The sequence below is a fragment of the Scyliorhinus torazame genome, chromosome 14 (genome assembly GCF_047496885.1).
Source record: "Scyliorhinus torazame isolate Kashiwa2021f chromosome 14, sScyTor2.1, whole genome shotgun sequence".
NCBI lineage: Eukaryota > Metazoa > Chordata > Chondrichthyes > Carcharhiniformes > Scyliorhinidae > Scyliorhinus > Scyliorhinus torazame.
Genome location: NC_092720.1, coordinates 107,772,962 through 107,795,610, shown reverse-complemented (window position 1 = coordinate 107,795,610; position 22,649 = coordinate 107,772,962). Strand labels below are relative to the sequence as shown.

General features: G+C 50.2%; 1 protein-coding gene across 8 annotated transcripts in view; it reads left to right on the top strand.

Moving 5' to 3' along the window:
* The window catches only part of st6gal1 (ST6 beta-galactosamide alpha-2,6-sialyltranferase 1), a 186,534-nt gene that overhangs the window by 89,457 nt on the left and 74,428 nt on the right, over positions 1-22,649 (top strand). For 4 of the 8 annotated variants that reach the window (XR_011934513.1, XM_072474621.1, XM_072474619.1 and 1 more), the window contains one exon: positions 12,406-12,517. The exons of the other annotated variants lie outside the window; for them this stretch is intronic. The gene's annotated coding sequence lies outside the window, so the exon portion shown is untranslated. The remainder of the gene's footprint in view (positions 1-12,405; positions 12,518-22,649) is intronic. 8 annotated transcript variants of the gene reach the window in all.

Below are 22,649 nucleotides of genomic sequence, written 5' to 3'. Positions count from 1 at the left end.
GCCTCCCACGCATGCGCAGTGGAGAGAGTCTCTTCTGCCTCCGCCATGGTGGAGACCGTGGCGGAGGCGGAAGGGAAAGAGTGCCCCCACGGCACAGGCCCGCCCGCGGATCGGTGGGCCCCGATCGCGGGCCAGGCCACCGTGGGGGCACCCCCCGGGGCCAGATCACCCCGCCCAGGACCCCGGAGCCCGCCCGCGCCGCCTTGTCCCGCCGGTAAGGTAGGTGGTTTAATTTACGCCGGCGGGACAGGCATTTTAGTGGAGAATTGAGCGGGGGGGCCCGCCAACCGGCGCGGCGCGCTTCCCGCCCCCGCCGAATCCATTAACGCTATTCTCTGTTTCCTGTCACTCAACCAATTTCATATACATGTTGCTACTGTTCCTTTTATTCCATGAGCTATAACTTTTCTCACAAATCAGTTGTGCAGAATTGTTACAAACGCCTTTGCAAATTCATGTAAACCACATCAACAGTATTGCCCTCATCAACCCTGTCTGTTACCTCTTCAGAAAGCTCCAGCAAGTTAGCTAACCATGATTTTCCCTGAAGAAATTCATGCTGGCTTTCCTTAATTAAGGCACAATTGTCCATGTGACCATTAACATTGTCCCAAGTTAGAAGCAGCAACCCCCCCCCCCCCCCCCCCCCCCACTGCTGAATGGAAAGCACATTAGCACAGTGGGTAGCACTGTTGCTTCACAGCTCCAGGGTCCCAGGTTTGATTCCTGACTTGGGTTACTGTCTGTGCGGAGTCTGCATGTGTTTCCTACCACTAGTCCCAAAAGACGTGCTGTTAGGTAATTTGGACATTCTGAATTCTCCCTCTGTGTGCCGGAATGTGGTGACTAGGGACTTTTCCCAATAACGTTATTGCAGTGTTAATGTATGACTACTTGTCACAATAAAGATTATTATTATTAAATAAAACCGTCTGGACTGTACTTGCTGGGCTACTCCTTAAATCCTTTTTTTGAACCAGGGTGTAATGTTTGCAAACTTCCAGTCTTCTGTCACTACGCTTTAGTCTAAGGAAGATTACAAAACAATGACCATGGGCACTACACTTTCCACTCACTCCCCTCAATATCCTTGGGTGCATCTCATCCAGTCCTGGTGCCTCATCACACAGGTAACCTCTCCAGTACCACCTCCTTTTCAATTTTAGACCCTTCTAGTGTCTGAATTAATTCATCTTTTACTGTGGTCAAGGTGGAACCTTCTTCCTTGGCAAAGACAGATGCAAAGTATTCATTTTATACCAAAGTAATGCCTTCTTCTTCCATACGTAGATTCCCTTTTTGGTCCCTCATCAGCCCTACTTCTTTCATCAACCTTTTACTTTTTATGTATCGATAGATGACTTTGACTTTGGGATTCTCTTTTTCGTTAGCTACCATCTTTTTTCATACTCCCTCTTTGTTTCTCTACCTCCTGTCTGAACCTTGTATATTCTCAGTTGTAGTTTTTGCCTACTGCTTGCCATAAGCACACTTTTTCTTCTTTATCTTAATTTCTGTCTTCCTCGTCATCTGGGGAGCTCTGGATTTGTTTGCCCTACCTTTCCCTTTTGAGGGAATATCCCTTGACTAAGCCAAAATGATCTCTTCTTTGAAGGGAGGCTATTGATCAGCTACTATTTTTCATGCCAACCTTTCATTCCACATTATTTGACCCAGATCTATTCTTACCCAGTTGAAGTTGGCTTTCTGTTGGTTAATTATTTTTACTCTGGCCTGTCCTGGAAGATCAGAAGCTGGCCGCCTCTGCCACTGCAAAATCCCACCCTCTTACTTTCTCGTTTATTCTGAAGCCTTTTATTAACTTACTATTCCCTACCCTAGTGCAATTTATCTTTCCCAATATTCCATGTATCTTGGTATTTCTCTCTGATTTCGGCTGGAATTCTCCGGCTATTGCGATTCCATTTTTCCACTGGCAGCACAATCCCACCCACGGGTTCCCCGGCGATGTGGGCTGGCTTCGATGGAAAATCCCATCGACAAGCGGCGGGAAGAGAGAATCCCGCCGGCAGCGAGCGGCGGGCCAAGAAACACACGGCTGGGGGACCAGAGAATCCCACTCATTATCTCCTGCTTCCCACATCCCAGCTAAGCTAGTTCAAACTTTCCCAACAGACTCACAAGGAACTCACTTTCACTCACAACAACTGAGTAGAACCTGTGAACTGTAGCCAAAAATTAAGCATTCATCTTGGCGACAATAAAGTGCCAAATTAATCTTAGATTGGACCAATTTATCAAATTGGCTATCCTAGAAACTTATTCTCCTGAAAAGTGAAAATAAATTTAAAGCATTTATTTAACTTATTAATCATATAGTTATCTTTGTTTATGATCAGGACTTACATGTCTAGTCGAGGTCTTAACATATCTAAACAATACCTTACTGTGGGCCCTGCTATTTTCTACTATCCTTTTTCTCAGTATTATTTTCAGAATCCTTTTTCAATACTTTGAGCTACTGTATATATTTTTCTCTTATTTTCACCACAAACTTGTAAAAGAAAGAACATGCAGGTTTAAAGCAACTTTGGCAATTAACGACATCCCAAAGAATTTCACGACCAATGAAAGCACTTTTAAATAGCCGGCATTGTTTTAAAATGAATGCAGCATTCAGCGTGCATGCAATCTAGCACTAGACAATCCTTTTGGTGACATTGATTGAGTGATAAGCATTAGTGAGGACACTAGGAACACCCTGGGCACGATTCTCCACTCCCACGGCGGTTGGGAGAATCGCCTGGGCCGCCAAAATTTCCCGCGACGCCGGTCCGACGCCCTCCCGCGATTCTCCCATGCGGCGGGAACGGCACGGTCGAGTTTCGAGGGCCGCAGGCCGGAGAATCGCCCAAGACACCCAAAACGGCGATTCTCCGGCACCCCTGCTATTCTCAGGCCCGGATGTGCCGAAGTCCTGACGGCGTGACCCCAGTTCACGCCATCGCCATTCACACCTGCTATTTAAAGTCGTCAGCCAGTCGTGCTGGCTGACGCTGAGCAGGGAGGAGGTGAGCGGACTGTAGCGCAGCGCCCGGAGACCGGGTCGACTTCCCCGAGAAGGCTGCGGCCAAAGGGGGGGGTGCGGGAGAGTGTGCAGGTGGGAGGGGGGGTGCGGGAGAGTGTGCAGGTTGGGGGGGGGGGGGGTGAGGGAGAGTGTGCAGGTGGGAGGGGGGTGAGGGAGAGTGTGCAGGTGGAGGGGAGGGAGAGTGTGCAGGTGGGAGGGGGGGTGAGGGAGAGTGTGCAGGTGGGGGGGGGGGAGAGTGTGCAGGTGGGAGAGGAGTGAGGGAGAGTGTGCAGGGTGGGGGGGTGCGGGAGAGTGTGCAGGTGGGAGAGGAGTGAGGGAGAGTGTGCAGGGTGCGGGAGAGTGTGCAGGTTGGGGGGGGTGAGGGAGAGTGTGCGGGTGGGGGGGAAGGGAGAGTATGCAGGTGAGAGGGGAGTGAGGGAGAGTGTGCAGGTGGGAGGGGAGTGAGGGAGAGTGTGCAGGGTGGGGGGGGGTGCGGGAGAGTGTGCAGCTTGGGGGGGTGAGGGAGAGTGTGCAGGTGGGGGGGGGAAGGGAGAGTATGCAGGTGGGAGGGGAGTGAGGGAGAGTGTGCAGGTGGGGGGGGAAGGGAGAGTATGCAGGTGGGAGGGGAGTGAGGGAGAGTGTGCAGGTTGAGGGGGGTGCGGGAGAGTGTGCAGGTGGGAGGGGAGTGAGGGAGAGTGTGCAGGTTGGGGTGGGGGTGTGGGAGAGTGTGCAGGTTGCGGGGGGGGGTGAGGGAGAGTGTGCAGGTGGGAGGGGGGTGAGGGAGAGTGTGCAGGTGGGAGGCGGGTGAGGGAGAGTGTGCAGGTGGGAGGGGAGTGAGGGAGAGTGTGCAGGTTGAGGGGGGGTGCGGGAGAGTGTGCAGGTGGGAGGGGAGTGAGGGAGAGTGTGCAGGTTGGGGTGGGGGTGTGGGAGAGTGTGCAGGTTGCGGGGGGGGGTGAGGGAGAGTGTGCAGGTGGGAGGGGGGTGCGGGAGAGTGTGCAGGTGGGAGGTGGGTGAGGGAGAGTGTGCAGGTGGGGGGGGATGAGGGAGAGTGTGGAGGGTATCGTCCATCCGCGGATGCCACATGTCAGCCGCCCTGATATGGCAGGACAGTGACGAGGACACGGCCGCAGGGTGCGTGTGGCTGATGGGCACAGGCGAGTGGCACACTGGTGAGCAGTACGGTGTGAAGTGACCGTTGGGCGCAGACAGTGACCAGGTGTTAGGCTGGCTGCGTGTCTGCAGCGCGACCAGGCCACCGGGGCACACAGGTATCCCCTGCAGCCCGGCTGGCGAGGTGTGGAAGAACCTTGGTGTAACATGTCGTTTCTCTGCCCCCCACCACCCTCCTGCAGGTCACCATGTATGCCAACCAGACAGCGATGTTTACTGCCGTGGTTGGAGCCGCAGTTCTGGAGTTTGCCATCCGGCAGCGTAGAGTCGGACGGCCCACAGTGGCTGCAGATGCAGCGGTCGCCGGTGCAGCAGAGGGAATGGCCGCGGAGTGGCCCGTCGTCGCCGCGCAGGCGCTCAGGACCCGAATGTACAGGGGGATGCCGAGGGGAACATTGACCGCCAGACGGCGAGGAATGCACAAGAAGTGCTTGGGGGGGAGCAGGAGGAGGAGGAGGAGCAGGTGGAGCAGGAGGATCCACTGATGGTGGTGCCAGGGCGCCACAGGCGTCCAGCAAGGCCTAGGGTGTACCGTGACAGAATGTCGTTCGAGGCCCTACCGGACATCACATGCAGGAGGAGACTACGGTTCAGCAGGGAGACGGTCGCACATATATACCAGCTCGTGGTGCACCTCACACCACGTGGAATGGGAGGAGGACACGCGCTACCAGTCTCCGTCAAGGTGACGGTGGCCCTAAACGTTTAAGCGGGGACCTATCCGAGATCTCACAGGCATCGGTCCACAGGTGCATCAGGGCCGTCACCGACGCCTTGTACTCCATCGCGGACAGGTACATTCAATTCCCCGAGGACCGAGCACAGCAGGAAGCACGGGCACGTGGATTCGCCAAGGTGGCCGGGATACCGATGGTCCAGGGTTTCATCGATGGTGTGCACGTCCCCATACGCCCGCCTGAAGACAGCAGGGACGTGTTCATGAACAGGAAGGGCGCGTACTCCATGAACATTCAGGTGGTGTGCGACCCCCACATGAAGATCATGCACGTGTGTGCAAAGTACCCCGGCAGTGTGCATGACGCCTACATTCTGGCACAGTCGTTCATCCCCACAATGTTCGATGAATGCCCCCCCCGGCTGAGGGGCTGGTTGCTGGGCGACAAGGGCTATCCATTGAGGTCATGGCTGCTGACGCCAATACGGAGGCCTCACACCAACGCGGAGAGCCTATACAACGAGGCACATGCAGCAACCAGGGGTGTGGTGGAGCGGTGCTTCGGGCTGCTGAAGATGCACTTCAGATGCCTGGACCGATCAGGAGGGGCCCTGCAGTACCGGCCCGACAGGGTCGGTTGCATAGTTGTGGTCTGCTGTGTGCTGCACAACATTGCCATGCAGAGGGGAGATGACCTGGTGGAGGAGCCGGTGGGAGGACCCGACGGCACCGGAGCCAACGCAAACGAGGGGGATGGGGAAGAGGAGGATGCGGAGGATGAGGATGATGGGGCGCATCAGGGTGGGGGGAGGGGCGCAGGACGCAGACACTGCCCGGCAGCTCGTTACGTCCAGGAGGCTGCGCGACGGCACCGCCGGGGACAGCGGGCACGCGACGTGTTGGTGGCCGCACGGTTCACGCACTATGGGGGTGGGATTCGCTGAACACTGCCACTTGCACCGTCAGTCCTGCACACGGGCACCACACAGCAACCCACCCCCCCGCACCCCCACACCGCGTTCACGGCAACAATTCCACATCACCTTACCACTGCGGCACTACGGGATTGCACAACATTGATGATTGTGTAAGCGGGTGTGATCAGTGCCATGTTGAATGATGACAGCCTGCTCTGCGATGAGCTGTGTGCTCAGATTCGCCAGCCAAGGTCTGACTCATGGCTATAGCTGAACCATGCACTCCGGTGGTCACAGCCTTCCTGACGGATATTTCACCACATGCCCGTGTGGGGTGGCTGGCGTCCGTGTACCGAGGACAACGGTGTCCGATTATGGGGGGGCGGGGGGGGAAGGGTCACCACATCCGGAACAGACCTTGAACGGCTCCTATACCACAACGCCAATCGGGCACCCTCCCGAGCCCCCTGGCACCGGACATAGCACACAGTCTTACAAGTCAAATTTAACAGTGCGTTTATTCGTGTGGTGAACATAGGTGCCCTACCCACTACAACTAGACTGTGCCCTGCACCCGTGACAACTTCTTATGTGCCTAACGACTTTGCCTTACGGGCCCTACCACGACGTCTAGGTGTGTTCCCAGATGGTACAGCAGGAGTGGAGGTGGACTGCTGAGAATCACGCCCTTCGACATGGCTCCCCTTCGGCACACGTTTCCTGGGGCGGCCCGGCTTCGATGGGCCAGGCTGCTCTGCGGGCGTGCTGGATGGCGTGGTGCCACCCTGACCTGCCCGCTCCCCACCAGATGCGCCAGGGACGGAACGGGGGGAGGCCGAGTGTACCGGGACGTCCCTTGGTGGAGCTACCGGGACGGGCCCCAGAACCTCCTCCTCCCTCGGGGAGCCCGGTGGCCCCCGGGCCTCACTGTGGGACGGAGATGCGCTCGGAGACATGCCCCGTCACACCCCCGACACCTGGCGCTGCCAGTCTTGGAGGCCTGCAGCGGGATCGACCATGGTCCGAATGTTCGCCGAGATGGAGCCCAGCGAGTGCCACATTCCTGCCAAGGTCTGTTCTATCTCAACCTGTGAGTGCGCGACGCCATCCATCACGTGCGCCAGGCGGTCAATGCTCTCCGCGACCGACTGCTGGGACTGAGCCATCGCTTGCTGGGACCGGGCCATGGCATGGTGAGACTCGGCCAGGGCCCGGAGAGCGGCGGCAATGTCCTGTTGGCTCTGTGAGATGGCTACCTGTGAGAGGGCAGCCCGCTCATGGGCCATGGATGACGCGTGCACGTGAAGCCCAACGCCTTGCAGAACCTGACCCATGGCCAAAACCCCTTCACTCATTGCCTCCACCGCGGACGCCACCCGTGTGGTGTCGGCCTGGGTGGCTGCGATGAGCGGCACCACTCCCTGCTCCTGGACGCGGATAGACTCCTCCAGCTGCGTGTGCAGGTCCTGGATGATGGCCCTCATCCCGTTACTCAGTCCCTGGGTGTCCATACGCATCAGTTGTCCGGGTGGGTCAATTACATCCAGGAACCCGGGAACCGTCTGGGTGGTAGCTGGTTGCTGGGCCTGGGCTGCCCTCCGACCGTCCAGCCCCTCAGCTGCTCCAAACTCCACCTGCTGTACCGGCTCGGCTGTAGGGTGCGCACCAGACCGTGACCCGGGAGCCTCATCATTTATATGCCCAACCGAGGTGAGTGTCTCTGCGATGGTGAACGGTGTGGGAGACAGCAGTGCCGCAAGCTCGAGGTCATCATCTGTCAAGAAGTCTGTGTGTATTGTTCCCCCTCATGGCCCGGCGCAAGCTCCATGCGGGCCATGTCGTCTTGACCTCCAGTTCGATCCAGCGGGTGGGTGGCCGTGATGTGGGCTTCGGCGTAACTGTCCACCCTGTGCCCCTGACTAATGTCTGTCCCGGAGGTCTCAGCGTCCCGGTCCTGTGTCCCAGACTGTGAGGTCTGCCCTCCTGTCCGACCAACTGCCAACCTCTGGCGTGCGTCCCTGGGTGCCGTTGTGGTGGGTGGCGTTGCGCTGCTTCCTGGGCGAGACGTCCCTGAAGGTTCGGCGGATGGCCCTGGGGAACATAAAAGATTTGGGGTTCGTTAGACACGGTGGCCCGGGTGTATGGTGGTGGTGGGTGCACAGTGTGAGGGGGGATGGGATCTGGGGTGCAGTGGCCAGAGTGTGAGGGGGGATGGGATCTGGGGTGCAGTGGCCAGAGTGTGAGGGGGGGATGGGATCTGGGGTGCAGTGGCCAGAGTGTATGGGGGGATGGGATCTGGGGTGCAGTGGCCAGAGTGTGAGGGGGGATGGGATCTGGGGTGCAGTGGCCAGAGTGTGAGGGGGGGATGGGATCTGGGGTGCAGTGGCCAGAGTGTGAGGGGGGATGGGATCTGGGGTGCAGTGGCCAGAGTGTGAGGGGGGATGGGGTCGGGGGTGCAGTGGCCAGAGTGTGAGGGGGGAGGGGATCGGGGGTGCAGTGGCCAGAGTGTGAGGGGGGTGATGATGGGTTGGGGGTGGAGAGGACATGCAGGGTTCTCTCACTTGCTTCTGCGCCTCCGACCTGGCATGGCGCGACCTCCCGGGTGGCGGATCCCCCAGCGAGGTCCAGGGCCCTCTGCTCGTGAACGGTTAGGGGGTGCAGGATAGGCGAACCCGCTCCGGTTCTCATGCGCTCCCGCTGGTTATGTGCTGTCTTGTCCTGGGGGGGGGGGGGGGGGGTTGGATAAAGCATCACCGTTAGGCGGGCATCATCAGGGCATGCAGATATTGACAACATTGTTGCTGGTTCAGGAGACAGCACGCCATGGGTTCGCTCCAGGGGGGTCCCGGGGCTCATGTGGGTCGAGTAGATAGTTGGGCACCGTGACGCCCCCCCAAACCCCCTGACCCCCCCAACATCGCCCCTGATGTCCCAGTCCCCCCCAACACTCCCAACGCCCCCCCGCGGTACAAGGCGGCGCGGGCGGGCTCCGGGGTCCTGGGGCGATCTGGCCCCGGGGGGCCACTCTGGCCGTGGGGGCACTCTTTTCCTTCCGCCTTCGCCACGGTCTCCACCATGGCGGATGCGGAAGAGACTCCCTCCACAGCGCATGCGTGGGGATGCCGTGAGCGGCCGCTAACGCTCCCGCGCATGCGCCGCCCGGAGATGTCATTTCCGCGCCAGGTGGCGGGGCACCAAAGGTCTTTTCCGCCAGCTGGCGGGGCGGAAATTAGTCCGGCGCGGGCCTAGCCCCTTAAGGTTGGGGTTCGGCCCCCCAAGATGCGGAGGATTCCGCACCTTTGGGGCGGCGCGATGCCCGACTGATTAGCGCCGTTTTGGGCGCCGGTCGGCGGACATCGCGCCGATACCAGTGAATTTCGCTCCTGGAATTAAAAGTGTAGTGATGACCATGAAACAATTGTCATAGAAAAACATGTGGTTCACTTAATGTCCTTTAGGGAACAAAATCAGCTGTCCTTTCCTGGTCTGGCCAGCATGTGACTCGAGCTCCACACCAATGTTGACTCTTAAATATGCCCTCAGGGATAGGCCATAAATGCTGGCCCAGCCAGTAAGGCCTACATTCTATGAACGAAAAATATTTACATATATATATATGTGTGTATAAAGCGTAGCTGTTTCGCATCAACTTCATTCTTTATGTTGCCCACTGTGGCTATTGAGCTAAAAGGTTATTCACAGCAAACATGAGGACAGCTGCTGTGCGGCAGTTGGAGGAATAAACGAGATTGTTGCCGACAGCAACCTAATGACTCAGAGGAGTGGTTGTTACCATTGAACTAAGGCAAATACTAAAAAAACCCTGCTTTAGGTTTCTTCACTCCAGAATCTTCCCATGCAACACTGGGGACTTCATCTAATGTTTAAATACCCCCTTTATACTCTGAAGATTCAGTGCTTCAGTTGCCAGAGATTTAAGCTCCCTCGCAGACAGGTTCCGAGCGGTGTAGGATGGAGCGTGAAATTGCTCGTAAGGGATTCGCTTCCTGAACCACCCTGACCCTGCAGGAATTTTACGATGGGGAGAGCAAGACCGCGAATGGAAAGTCCACCCCATGCCCCAACTAAGGCCCATAAGTGGCCCATTGATGGTTTCCCACCCAGCCCAAAGTATTTAGACTGGGGTGGGGGTGCCTTCATCAGAAAACGCCGTTCTGACTGATGATCCCTCCTTATGAAGGCCTGGCGACCACCTGACTTCTTTCCACCCTCTTCCCCTAGCCTTCCCTACGATCCCCGACCTGGGGCATTTCACTTGCCTGGTCTTCCGGTTCCCGGACTTAGTCTCCCGTGGGGGGAAGGGGGGGGGTGTGCAGTTCTTCTTCTGGACACTAAAGCGCTGTTGCTGGAGAGACTGGCCAACAGCCTTCTCAGGTGGGTCATCCTCCTGGTTAGTGCATAAAATGGCATTGGGGCTGTGTTCCCAGCTGACTCTTTGGATGGCAGGGGCAATGCCCCCACTGTTCTGAAAACTCAGGCCAGCACCTCCAGCTACAATTTTGTGTTATGTTTTCAAATATGCCATTAATCATTTGTATTGAAATACTGATTCCCACTGTCCGTGTGGAGTTTGCACATTCTCCCCGTGTTTGCGTGGGTTTCGTCCCCACAACCCCCCAAAAAATGTGCCCAGTAGGTGGATTGGCCACGCTAAAGTGCCCCTTAATTGGAAAAAATGAATTGGGTACTCGAAATTTATTTTTAAAAATACTGACTCCCAACAACAGAACTCATTTCACCCAACACAAGAACCCTTTATTATGTGCCCTACAGGTTCTGCTGCACATTCTTACAATTGCTTACGAGCTTGACTCGGAAGGAAAGTGAAAACCACGTGAGATGCTTTGCGGATGTGCCTATTAATGCAGAATAGGCCCATTTGTGTAGGGTCTCGGAGGTGTGAAGAGGCAAATAGAGTAGAAGGCGCTTCCTCTGGCTCGTGATCCGCACACCTTTGTTGCAATCTCTGCTCCCTCCCACCAAATACTGATCTTCTACTCTGTTCGACCTGCTGCAACCTCCCTCCCGCCCCCCCCCCCCCCCCCCCCGCCGCCCCTCTCCCCTCCACACAACACATAAGCTATCACATTTCTACTTCTCTTTAACTCTGAGGGAGAGTCATATATACTCAAAGCGGTAACTCTATTTTCTCTCCCCACAGATGCTGCCTGCTGAGTTTTCCCGGAATTTTCTGTTCCCCAGATTCCAGTACCGCAGAATTTTGCTTTGATTATAGAGGGTGCAGAATATCAGAGTAGGGGGAGAGGAGTGGAGTATGTGTGTGCAAAAAGTTGGGTGGGGTGGGGGAGGGGGAAAGAGGAATTGTGGGTGGGGCTACAGGTAATGCAGGTTTATACAGAGAGCGATGTGACTTTACTGTTAGTAGTCAGACAACATCAACATCTCACTTATGCAGGACCTTTACCAGTGGAAAACATCCCAAGACATTTCACACGTGTTCTATCAAAAGCTTGATGCTGAAGCCTATAATGAGATATTAGAAAAGGTCAATATTAAGGTAGACTCGCAGAGAGGGAGTTCCAGAGCTAGGGCCCAGGCATGATCACCAGTGGTGGGGCAATTAATAATAATCTTTATTATTATCACAAGTAGGCATACATTACACTACAATGACGTTACAGTCAAAATCCCCTCGTTGCCACACTGCGGTTCGGGTACACAGAGGGAGAATTCAAAATGTCCAATTCACCTAACAGCACGTCTTTCGGGACTTGTGGGAAGAAACCGGAGCACCAGGAGGAAACCCACGCAGACACGTGGAGAAGTGCAGACTCCGCACAGATAGTGACCCAAGCCGGGAATCGAACCTGGGACCCTGACGCTGTGAAGCAACAGTGCTAACCACTGCTGCTGTGCCACAAATCACAAAAGTGGGCAAGGTACCGGAATTGGAGCGTGGAAGAGATTTTCAGAGCTGTAGGACTGGAGGAGATTATGGAGTGGGGTGAGCTAGGCTTATGGAGAGCTTCAAAATCAAGGTTGAACATTTATAATGTAGCTGTTGCTAGACCAGCAACCAATGTAGATCAGCACAGGGGTGACAGAGGAAGGACCCTGGTCAAATTATTAAATATTTTCTTGCATAGCCACTAATGCTCCAGACACTATCACTGAGCAGCATGTCATGATATGGTCCTGTTTCTTGGTGGAATGATGACATTCTTTCACCTGCCAACCTCCTTCATAGAATCATAGAATTTACAGTGCAGAAGGAGGCCATTCGGCCCATCGAGTCTGCACCGGCTCTTGGAAAGAGCACCCTACCCAAGGTCCACACCTCCACCCTATCCCCATAACCCAGTAACCCCACCCAACACTAAGGGCACAGACAGTGACCCAAGCCGGAATCGAACCTGGGACCCTGGAGCTGTGAAGCATTTGTGCTATCCACAATGCTACCGTGCTGCCCCGTTCTTCATCAAGAACCCCAGTGCTTCATTCAAGAAGCGAGAAGTCTTTGAAGTTTTTCCTTGATCTTATTGATTGTCTGCAGCCAACGTGCTAAGAAATTTCATGCTACATACTCTGTCATTATAAATTGAATTGAAGTTACTCAAATTTATTTCTTACAGATAATTCACATCAGTATGGGCTAGAATTGCACAACTTTGATGTCAGAAGTGGAAGAACATTAACCAACCTTTGATCTTTGTGCATGTTTTTAAGCTTGCTTGAGAAATGCAAGTAAGCATAGCGAATTAAACCAAAAATCTGTCATCTCTCATTCTGGTTGTAAAAATTTCCATTCCAACTATTGAACTGAGACAAAAGCAAACACCAGTTTTAGAAATGTTACCCGTCTTCATCTTCTTGTTCACTGTCAGAATAATAGATAAGGACAACATAAAATCGCTTAATGAATTAGTTGGGTGAGGGATCTGCTGCTTGATGAAAGGGAAACTTTCTCTCTATTTTCTAATGTTTCTCTGGTAACAGTAGAGTAGGCAGTGCCTCTATTTTACAATTTTCATTTTTGATTTCAAATCTCTCCATGGTCATACCCTCCGCCATCTTTGTTACCTCTAACTTTCAGGGCCTCTGTAGCCTCCTAATTCTGACCTGTTGCATACTCTGGCCATTCTACCTGCTGTAAAAATGCTCCTTAAACTACCCCTTTGACTTTGCCTCATTTTGCTTTGCAACCTATCTTTCGTTCAACAGTATCGTCTCTCACATATTTCTCATTTTAAAAAAGTGTAATGTTTATGAGGGATGATTGTTCAACATGTCTCACAGTAAGAAAAATGATTGTGGTTTGCATCTCAGCGCAAAGTAGTTTTAAAAATAAAAGTTTTGAGCTTACTTTATTCCTCCTCAGTTTCAATGTTTGTCAGTCCGACATGCACTCTCTACCACAGAGGGGGTGGGGCAAGATACTTATTTCCATGTTTTGCATTTCTCACATTGCTGCCAAGAAGCAAAATGAGGAAATATGTTTTCTTCTGTACAATGCTCACAAGAAACGCTGACCTTTTCAGTTAGTAACCTTCCTCACCCATGTACCCAGCAGGCTGTCTGCAAGATGACAAATGCTGTTACTTAATAATGAAGCAGCACAAACATGTGAGCTGCATTGCCAATTTGGTGGAAAGAATCGTGAAGGGGAGGTAGAGAATCAGCTACAAATTCAGTCAGGTGTGTTCAATTTGAGGAGGTCTGATACAATAATTGAGGTGCCGTGACCCAAAGATAGACAATACTGCCCTCCAGCCTCCTCCTCCAAGTGGGAAATCTGGACAAGTGTAAGGTCAAACGTGAGATCAGGTATAACGCCTGGTCTTTTTAAATTCATTTTTATGGGATGTGGCCTTCGCTGGCTAGGGCAGTATTTGTTGCCCATCCCTAATTGCCCTTGAAAAGGTTGTGGTGAGCTGCCTTCTTGAACTGCTGCAGTCCATACGGAGTAGGTACACCCACTGCGCTATTAGGGAGGAGGGGTTCCATGATTTTGACCTAGTGACAATGAAGGAACGGCAATATATTTCCAATTTGCATGTTGAGTGATTCAGAGGGGAACTTCCAGGTAGTATTTCCATGTGTCTGCTGCTCTTGTCCTTCTAGGTGGTAGTGGTCGTCGGTTTGAAAGGTGCTGCATAAAGAGCCTTGGTGAGTTTCTGCAGTGCATCTTGTCGATGGTACACACTACTGCTACTGTGCATTGGTGGTGGAGGGAGTGAATGTTTGTGGAAGGGGTGCCAGTCAGGCGGGTTGCTTTTTCCTGGATGGTGTTGAGCTTTTTGAGTGTTGGAGCTGCACTCATCTAGGCAAATGAGTATTCCATCACACGTCTGACTTGTGACTTGTAGGTGGTGGATAGGCTTTGGGGTGTCAGGAGGTGAGTTACTCACCACAGGATTCCTAGCTTCTGACCTGCACTTGTAGCAACTGTATTTATATGGATAGTCCAGTTCAGTTTCCGGTCAGAATGTTGAGTTAGTGATTCAGTGATGGTGATGCCATTGAATGTCAAGGGGTGTTGGTTTGATTCTCTTTTATTGGAGATGGCTATTGCCTGGCATTTGTGTGGTGTGAATGTTACTTGCCAATTGTCAACTCAAGCTTGAATATTGTCCAGATCTTGCTGCATTTGCACATGGACTGCTTCAGTGTCTGAGGAGTCATGAATGGTATTGAACATTGTGCAATCATCAGTGATTTTGAAGCACTGAGCTGGAAATTGACAGCACTTACCTCTCTTTGATGTGGTTGATGTTTGTAAATATTGTGATTTCAGCACTTAAACTTACCCATTCATGAAGAATATGAATGGAGCAATGTTAACAGCTGGTTTTTGGAAGCTGTCAATCACAGCCCACTACCGGAAATGAATGAATGGCTAGCAGTTATTGTATCTGAGGGATTTAAACACAGGTCACAGCTGTTTTCTTTCCGGGAATGGACATGTGGTGCTTCCAGGTAAGTGCTACAATTGTAATTTTTTTTAACTGCCCCTGTCTGGACTTCTCTCTAGCTTCCAGACAGGGATATCATTTCTGGGGGCCCCCGGGGGGTGGGGGTGGGGGGCGGGGGGGAAGGCGTCACTCTGGTTAGGGGTCCTGTGTGGGGTCCCTCCAGTTAGGGATTCCCTGTGGGGAGGTTCCTTTAGTTAGGGGGTGCCTGTTGGGGTCCCTGTAGTTAGGGGATCCCTGGGGTGGTCTTCCATTTTAGGGGGTCTCTGGGTGGGCGTGCAGTTGGGAGGGGTCTGGTAGGGGAGGGTTATGCGAGGCATGCATGTGGCGGGGGGAGAGAGGGGGGCCTCGGATGGACTTTGGGGGAAACTCCCTTCAGGAGTTAGTCCCGTGGCCCACCACAAGGACCACCACGTCAGGTTCACGTTTGGTGATACCCGCTTTTATCCGTATCCACGTGATTCCTGGCCCACTGGCCCAGAGAATCATGAGGGCACGGAGATTCTGGACATTGATGTTTGTAAACATTATGGTTTCAGTGTACCTGGGCGCGAACTCTGATCCTGCCGACAGTGGGGAGCCGGAGTATAGCCCTAGATATAATGGCATGTGAAAATATTCAAGATTGTAAGGAGTGAGAGCTCCCCTGCATTAATAACTGTTATGCCCTCATGTGACCGAGTGCATGAGCTCAGTTATTCTGGACAATTAATTTATAAAATTATGTCATGGGATGTGGGCATCACTGGCTAGGCCAGCATTTATATCACTCATCCTTATTTGCCCTTGAGAAGGTGGTGGTGAACCACCTTCTTGAACTGCTGCAGTCCATGTGGTGTATGTATATTCACAGTGCTGTTAGGATGGGAGTTCCAGGATTTGGACCCAGTGATGGTGAACAAACGGTGATATAGTTCCACGTCAATACAGTGAGTGGCTTGGAGGGGAACTTCCATGAGGTGGTTCCCATGTGTCGGCTGCTCTTGACCTCCTAGATGGTCGAGGTTGTTGGTTTGGAAGGAGTTAATAGAGGAGCATTGGTGGGTTGATAATTAATGTAGCATTGCCAGCTATGCCTGTAGTCAGAATAAATTGATAAAATATGTTTTGGTGCTTGAGAGATGATCTCAATCTGATCTGACCCTGATATTTATGAGAAACTGGGAGGTTGTAAGGGCATACGGTAGGATGAGGAAAAACCTGGCAAAGTGGAGATATGGTGATCCAGTCACATTTAACAGTGCAGCCTAATTTATTTATCTTTCTTCCATTTCCCGCCTAGCACCTGGCTAAGTTGGCAGGCTATCCAGCTGGCAGCCGTGACAACCTATCTATTGAAAGGGGGTTACACCAAGTGATTGAAGAGTGGGGAGAAGTAGCATTGATTGCTGGAGAAAGATTAAGGCTTGAGGTGGGGAGACCTATGATTGGACTACTTGGCCAGAAGAATGGCTGATGGTATCCTGGAGTGTCCGGTAGATTACGTCTGCTTCGCTTGGCCCACAAGAAGTGCTGTAAAGGGCATTTACATTCTGGAAATGGCATCGCTCATCTGCTATTGGTACAGCATTTCTCTAGTCCTAGAAAACCCTGCTGACAATTGTTAAATTTAAATGGGGTTCCAAAATGCAATATGGAAGCCTGATTTAAATATTTCAGGGCAGGATATCTGCACAACTAGAAATCTACTGCACTAAAAATGTATTTTATTTGTTATTGGGATGTGGGTATCATTGGCACTTCTTCTCAGGATCTGATCTGCTTATGTGGCCACAGTATGTCTGTGGCTGATCCAGCTCAGTTTCTTGTCACCGGTAATTGCAGGATATTCATGGTGGAGGATTCAGCGATAGTAATACCGTTGAATGCTGAGGGGAAGTAATTTGACTGTCTTTTGTTGGAGGTCGATAATACCTGACACTTGTGTGCCATGAATGTTCCTTCCCAATTATTAATCCGAGCCTGTATGTTGTCCGCATCTAGCTGAGTGTGGGCATGGCTTCTTCATCATCTGATAAGTTCCGAATGGGACAAACACAGGGCAATCATCAGTGAACGTCCCACTTCCAACTTTATGATGGAGGGAACTTCATTGATGAAGCAGCTGAAGATGTTTGGGCTGAGGACACTACCTGAGGAAGGCCTTCCTCATTTTAAAATGGTTAAGGCCGTTAACACTTTCCTGATGATTTTGCAGAGTGGTGTTGGTGGGTCCAGTAATTGTCCAGGCCAAAGTGATAGTACCATAGTAAAATCAACTTCTGCCGTCACTTAAAAGAGCTGTCTCTGATAACCTTGGCTAAAATAGATATAGAATTTGCTGGGTGTCTTGGTTATCAGTAGAAGAAGACAATTTATGTATTGCTTCATCTCTAGAGGGTTCTAATATTATTTAATATGGGCTGGTTTAGCTCAGTGGGCTAGACAGCTGATTTGTCATGCTGAACAAGGCAGGCAGCGCGGGTTCAATTCCCGTACCAGCTTATCCGAACAGGCGGGCTTTTCCCAGTAACTTCATACTTGTGACAATAAAAGATTATTATTATTATTATTAATATTAGTTCATCTTCAGAAGTTAATGATTCAAATATTTCTTCTCAAGATTTATTTTATCCTCATTCAGTTTGTTGGCAGAGTTTCAATCAAGTTTGCAGATCTTATTAATCCATATCATAGATTAAAATATTAAATAGTTAGGTCTGTGGATGCTGCAGATTTTTCCGTGACTCAGGGAATCTTCTATGTAATCCTCAGGAGCTGGAGAGATTTCGAAAGACGTGGTAACTTCCAAATGTTCCAGGAAAGATGAACCAATTGTTTATATGATATATTATTGAAAATCAGAATTCATAACATTTCGACCCCATTCCAGGCTATTGATATTTGCAAAGAAATTCAAACATGCAACGATTAACTGAAAAAACAGCAGCACAAGATTTCACATTTTTAAATAAAAACAGACTGATATATGTATATAAATATTAAACAAAGTCAGTACCTTTGATACCTTGAAAGTTCATTTACTTCTCCATCTGGTACCAAATCAAAGGCCTGCCTCAGCTCTCTGGAATTCAGTATTATTCCCCACAGTATTCCAGCTATTCTCCGAGGTACACAATTTTAAAGGGAACCTTCCAAGGGCTTTTGGCTAAATGGCCCTACAGCTTTCCTTTAAGACCTCAGAACTGTGAATTCCTCAGTTCCAGCTTGGGATTCACTCTCATTGTTGATTCTTAATGCCCTCTATGTTCACAGCTCCAGCAAGAAGTTTTACAACACCAGGTTAAAGTCAAACAGATTTGTTTCGATGTCACTAGCTTTCAGAGCGCTGCTCCTTCCTCAGGTGAATGAAGAGGTATGTTCCAGAAACATATATATAGACAGATTCAAAGATGCCAGACAATGCTTGGAATGCAAGCATTAGCAGGTGATTAAATCTTTACAGATCCAGAGATGGGGTAACCCCAGGTTAAAGAGGTGTGAATTGTCTCAAGCCAGGACAGTTGGTAGGATTTCGCAGGCCAGATGGTGGGGGATGAATGTAATGCGACATGAATGCCAGGTCCCGGTTGAGGCCGCACTCATGTGTGCGAAACTTGGCTATAAGCTTCTGCTCGGCGATTCTGCGTTGTCGGGCGTCCTGAAGGCTGCCTTGGAGAACGCTTACCCGGAGATCAGAGGCTGAATGCTCTTGACTGCTGAAGTGTTCCCCGACTGGAAGGCATTGGCGAGACCATGCAGACGCTGTGACAACGAATGAACGGACATCGTGCGACAATCACCAGGCAGGAATTTTCCCTTCATCCCCCACCATCTGGCCTGCGAAATCCTACCAACTGTCCTGGCTTGACACAATTCACACCTCTTTAACCTGGGGTTACCCCATCTCTAGATCTGTAAAGATTTAATCACCTGCTAATGCTCGCATTCCAAGCATTGTCTGGCATCTTTGAATCTGTCTATATATATGTTTCTGGACCATACCTCTTCATTCACCTGAGGAAGGAGCAGCGCTCCGAAAGCTAGTGACATCGAAACAAACCTGTTGGACTTTAACCTGATGTTGTAAAACTTCTTACTGTGCTCACCCCAGTCCAACGCCGGCATCTCCACATCACAGCTCTAGACAGATGATTTCTCGCTTCCTGTTCTTAACTGCAGAGTTGCTTCTGTGAGCAAACACGCATGTAGACAAATTCGTGAAATGAGCATTGGTTAATGCAGTGGGGAAAATTGTACAGCTATTCAAAGTGTACTTCACCCTCACTCTCATGAGAGGCCAGATGAAGACTCTTGGAGTTATAAACACAACCTTTATTGCTGTTCTCACTGGACTGGTGGCATTTGCAGCTAGCACACCTAACTGCCCTGATTTCAGCAATTGCAGCCAGTTATACTTCAAATTAAGTTACAGGAAATTAGCATATAACAATCACTAGTTATTAGTTATCTATGTCCAATCATGACTATAGATTAGGTTTACATTATGCATAGTATATGAGAATAATTAACCACTCACATCAAGTATTCGCATGTTTAATTATATTATCCTATCGGTGCAAAGGCACACATACATGTTGTCTTGCATTTATTTATATCGGTGGTGTGATATCTGGTATGTGGCTACCAATCACCCTCTTTGTCGAGAATCCCTGCTGTTTAATAGCCCCTCTTGAGGAATGGATGCTGTAGTAGACAAACAGCTCCAGCTGATCATTGACTCCCTTCCGTTATCTCCAGACACCATAGCCCAGGGCAAATGATAGAATATCGCACATTGTTATGACAGGCCTTGAGAGCTATCTGGAGTTTCTGTCTGAGAAGGAGCACAGGCTGATTGTGTCCTGAGCGTATCCTTACAATTGGCAACTTCAGCTAAAAGCTTGTGTGCGTAATGCAGATCAATATAGAAGTGTTTGACCCCTTCAGTGCTAAATGGATAAGCTTTTAAAACTAATTCCAATATAATATTTTTTCCCCTCATCAATTACAGTTGATGAGAACTCTGAAAGAATTTATATTGGTGCAGAGTTATGCCTTTTCATTTCCATGTGTTATCATCAGCTTTGTAAGGACCTGAGCAAGAGATTCCCAATCAATAAACTCCTTAGTATTCTTCCTGACAAGCCTTTTACCACATCTTTAGTTTCCCAGTTGTCATATGTGTAGATTAATTAGTGCGATCAATTTACATAATGCCTTGAACCTTATCCGCCATCCAATAAGATCATGGCTGGTCTTAATATGACCTCAACTCCACATTCTGCCTACCCCCTTTAATCATACCTTGTGCGTGGGATTTTTCGCCCCTACCCCCATGGTGTGTTTTGCCCACCATTGTCTGGGGGCGGGACCTTCCAATCCTGCTGCTGTCAACGAGTTTTTCTGTTGGTCGCACTGTCCACCGCCGGGGACCCATGATGAGGGCTCGTGTCGGCTCGACTGGAAGATCCAGCTGGCAGGAACGGCCGGAAAATTTCAGCCCGCGTCTTCTAACTTACCTGTTCCTTTCAATGCTCACTGTGACATCTTTTAGGGGTTTCAGTCAACACGTTCTCACGATTCACTGTCACAAGCTGCATATCTGGAACAGTTTAGAATTCACTTGAAACTTCAATACTGTACGTCTGATTGTTAATGAAATTCCTAACCTTGAATTTTCTTTACACCAGGCAAGGAGATCAGATAAACCTTTGTGGATTGTATTAAATGGGTGATATTGGAATGGTGCCCAATTTCCCTCATCCAGAGACCTTGATACAAAACAAAATGAAGGGCAGCCGTGCTGATACCGTTTCCACCCTGGAAAGTTAATTATCATGAGCTGTTTTGTTGGAGATAAAGGATGGGATTTTCCAGCCCTTTGTTGCTCTCCAAATGTTATGTTTCCTCTCCCCCTGCTCCTACGATGATTCCCACCATGGGTGGTACAGTAAAAGCCCAGCCAAACAATTAGAATTCTGAAATGACTCTTAAAGTGTTTCATCCTGGGGGATTTCCGATGGGCTGCTGGGCACCCTTTAATATACGTTAAGAATGTTGCGATTGAACAAAGTTTGCTGTTAGGAGGTTGCATTCCATGAAGCATCTGATTTGTTGTAATAAAATACATTAAAAGAAAAAGAAGCATCTAATTCAGCACTTTGGGCAGAATGAAAGATCGTTTCACATTCTCGTAATGAATCACATGCGGTGCTGCTGGTAAACTATATTTATCTGAACTCAGCACAGATCATTGCCAAGTTAGCCTCGTGGATTTTCTTGGATGCAGAGAGAGGACAGGCTGTTTTACTAAAAGATGGCACTGGAATCAGGTGGAGAGTGAGAGAGCTAAAAACAAACATAAATGTGCAAGGAGAATAGTGTTTTTGCCCTGTATTGAGTTTCAGAATACAAATGAGCTATTTTCTTTAAGACAGGTAAGCCCACTATTATAATAATAATCTTTATTAGTGTCACATGTAGGCTTAGGTTAACACTGCAGTGAAGTTACTGTGAAAATCCCCTAGCCGCCACACTCCGGCGCCTGTTCGGGTTCATTTGGGGAGAATTCAGAATGTCCAATTCACCTAACAAGCTCGTCTTTTGGGCCATGTGGGAGGAAACCGGAGCGCCTGGAGGAAACCCAACGCAGACACGGGGAGAACGTGCAGACTCCGCACAGACAGTGACCAGAGCCGGGAATCGAACCCGGGTCCCTGGCACTGTGAAGCAATAGTGCTAACCACTGTGCTACCGTTAATAGGGGAATGTATACAGTGGACGGGATATTCCGGCGGACCCCACAGTGGGTTTCCCAGCGGCGGGGCAGGTGAGCCACAGACTTCGGCGGGACCAGAAGATCCTGCTGGCAGCTCGGGGGGGGGGGGGGGGGGGGGGGGGGTGTAAAATCCTGGCCAGTGTTTATGGATTTGCACCAGAATATGAAGATAAACCCTATTGGATTAAATGACTATGATCATTAGTTCCTGCTCTGCATTATTTATCTAGCTGTCAACTAGAGCAGCGTAATGATTTGGATTCAACCTCATCTCATCTGGTGTTGGTTTGGTTTAAAAGGGACCGAAGTACCTGTGAGAAAGACACGGATACTTGACAGAAGGGCTAGGACCTGTGGATAATAACGTGTGAGGGTGGGTGGTTTGATCCTGGCACTATCCGATCTCTCAGCATTCGTTCTTTGCCACATCAGTAAACTCCAGCTGGAAGGCAGCTCAGATACCAATCTCTATAGATTTCAACAGAATGTCAGGAAAATGCGATGAGCAGTACAGTTGGAGCAGATGCTTTACTGACTAGTAAGAATATCACTAACCTTCAATGCCTATTTTAAATGGTGTAGCTTAGTGTTGAAAGAGGCAGGAAGACAGGTAACTCCGATGGACCGTCTCATTATTTCCATATGTACCTATAATTCTGTGTAACTGAAGATTGCCAGCAGACAGATAGGAATTTAATGTGCTGTGGTAAATAAGCAGAAAGCCAACAGATTTGTAAATGTAATGTTTTCAAGCCCACATTTCCCCAATTTGTGCCAGTGGAAATGCTTTCAGTGGTTGATGTTTTTTTACCGCAGTAACATTTAATTCACCATATTTGGCAACATATGAAGGCAGTTTCAACTGCTTTCCCAGGCATGAAACTGTGCGTGGATTGCCTGCCCATTGAACAAATGGCTTGATTTTCATGCCCATTCCTATTTTGGACATGGTGAGGTTGTGTTACTGGGGTAGTAATCTCGAGGGCTGGACCTATCATCCAGAAAACACAATTTCAAATCCCACATTGGCTGTTCTGAGAATTTGGATTCAGTTTAAAAATTCCGGAAATAAAGAGCTGACGTCAATAAAGTGATTGTGAAGTATTCAGAATATCATAAAAACCCAGGAGTTTCTGCTCGGCGATTC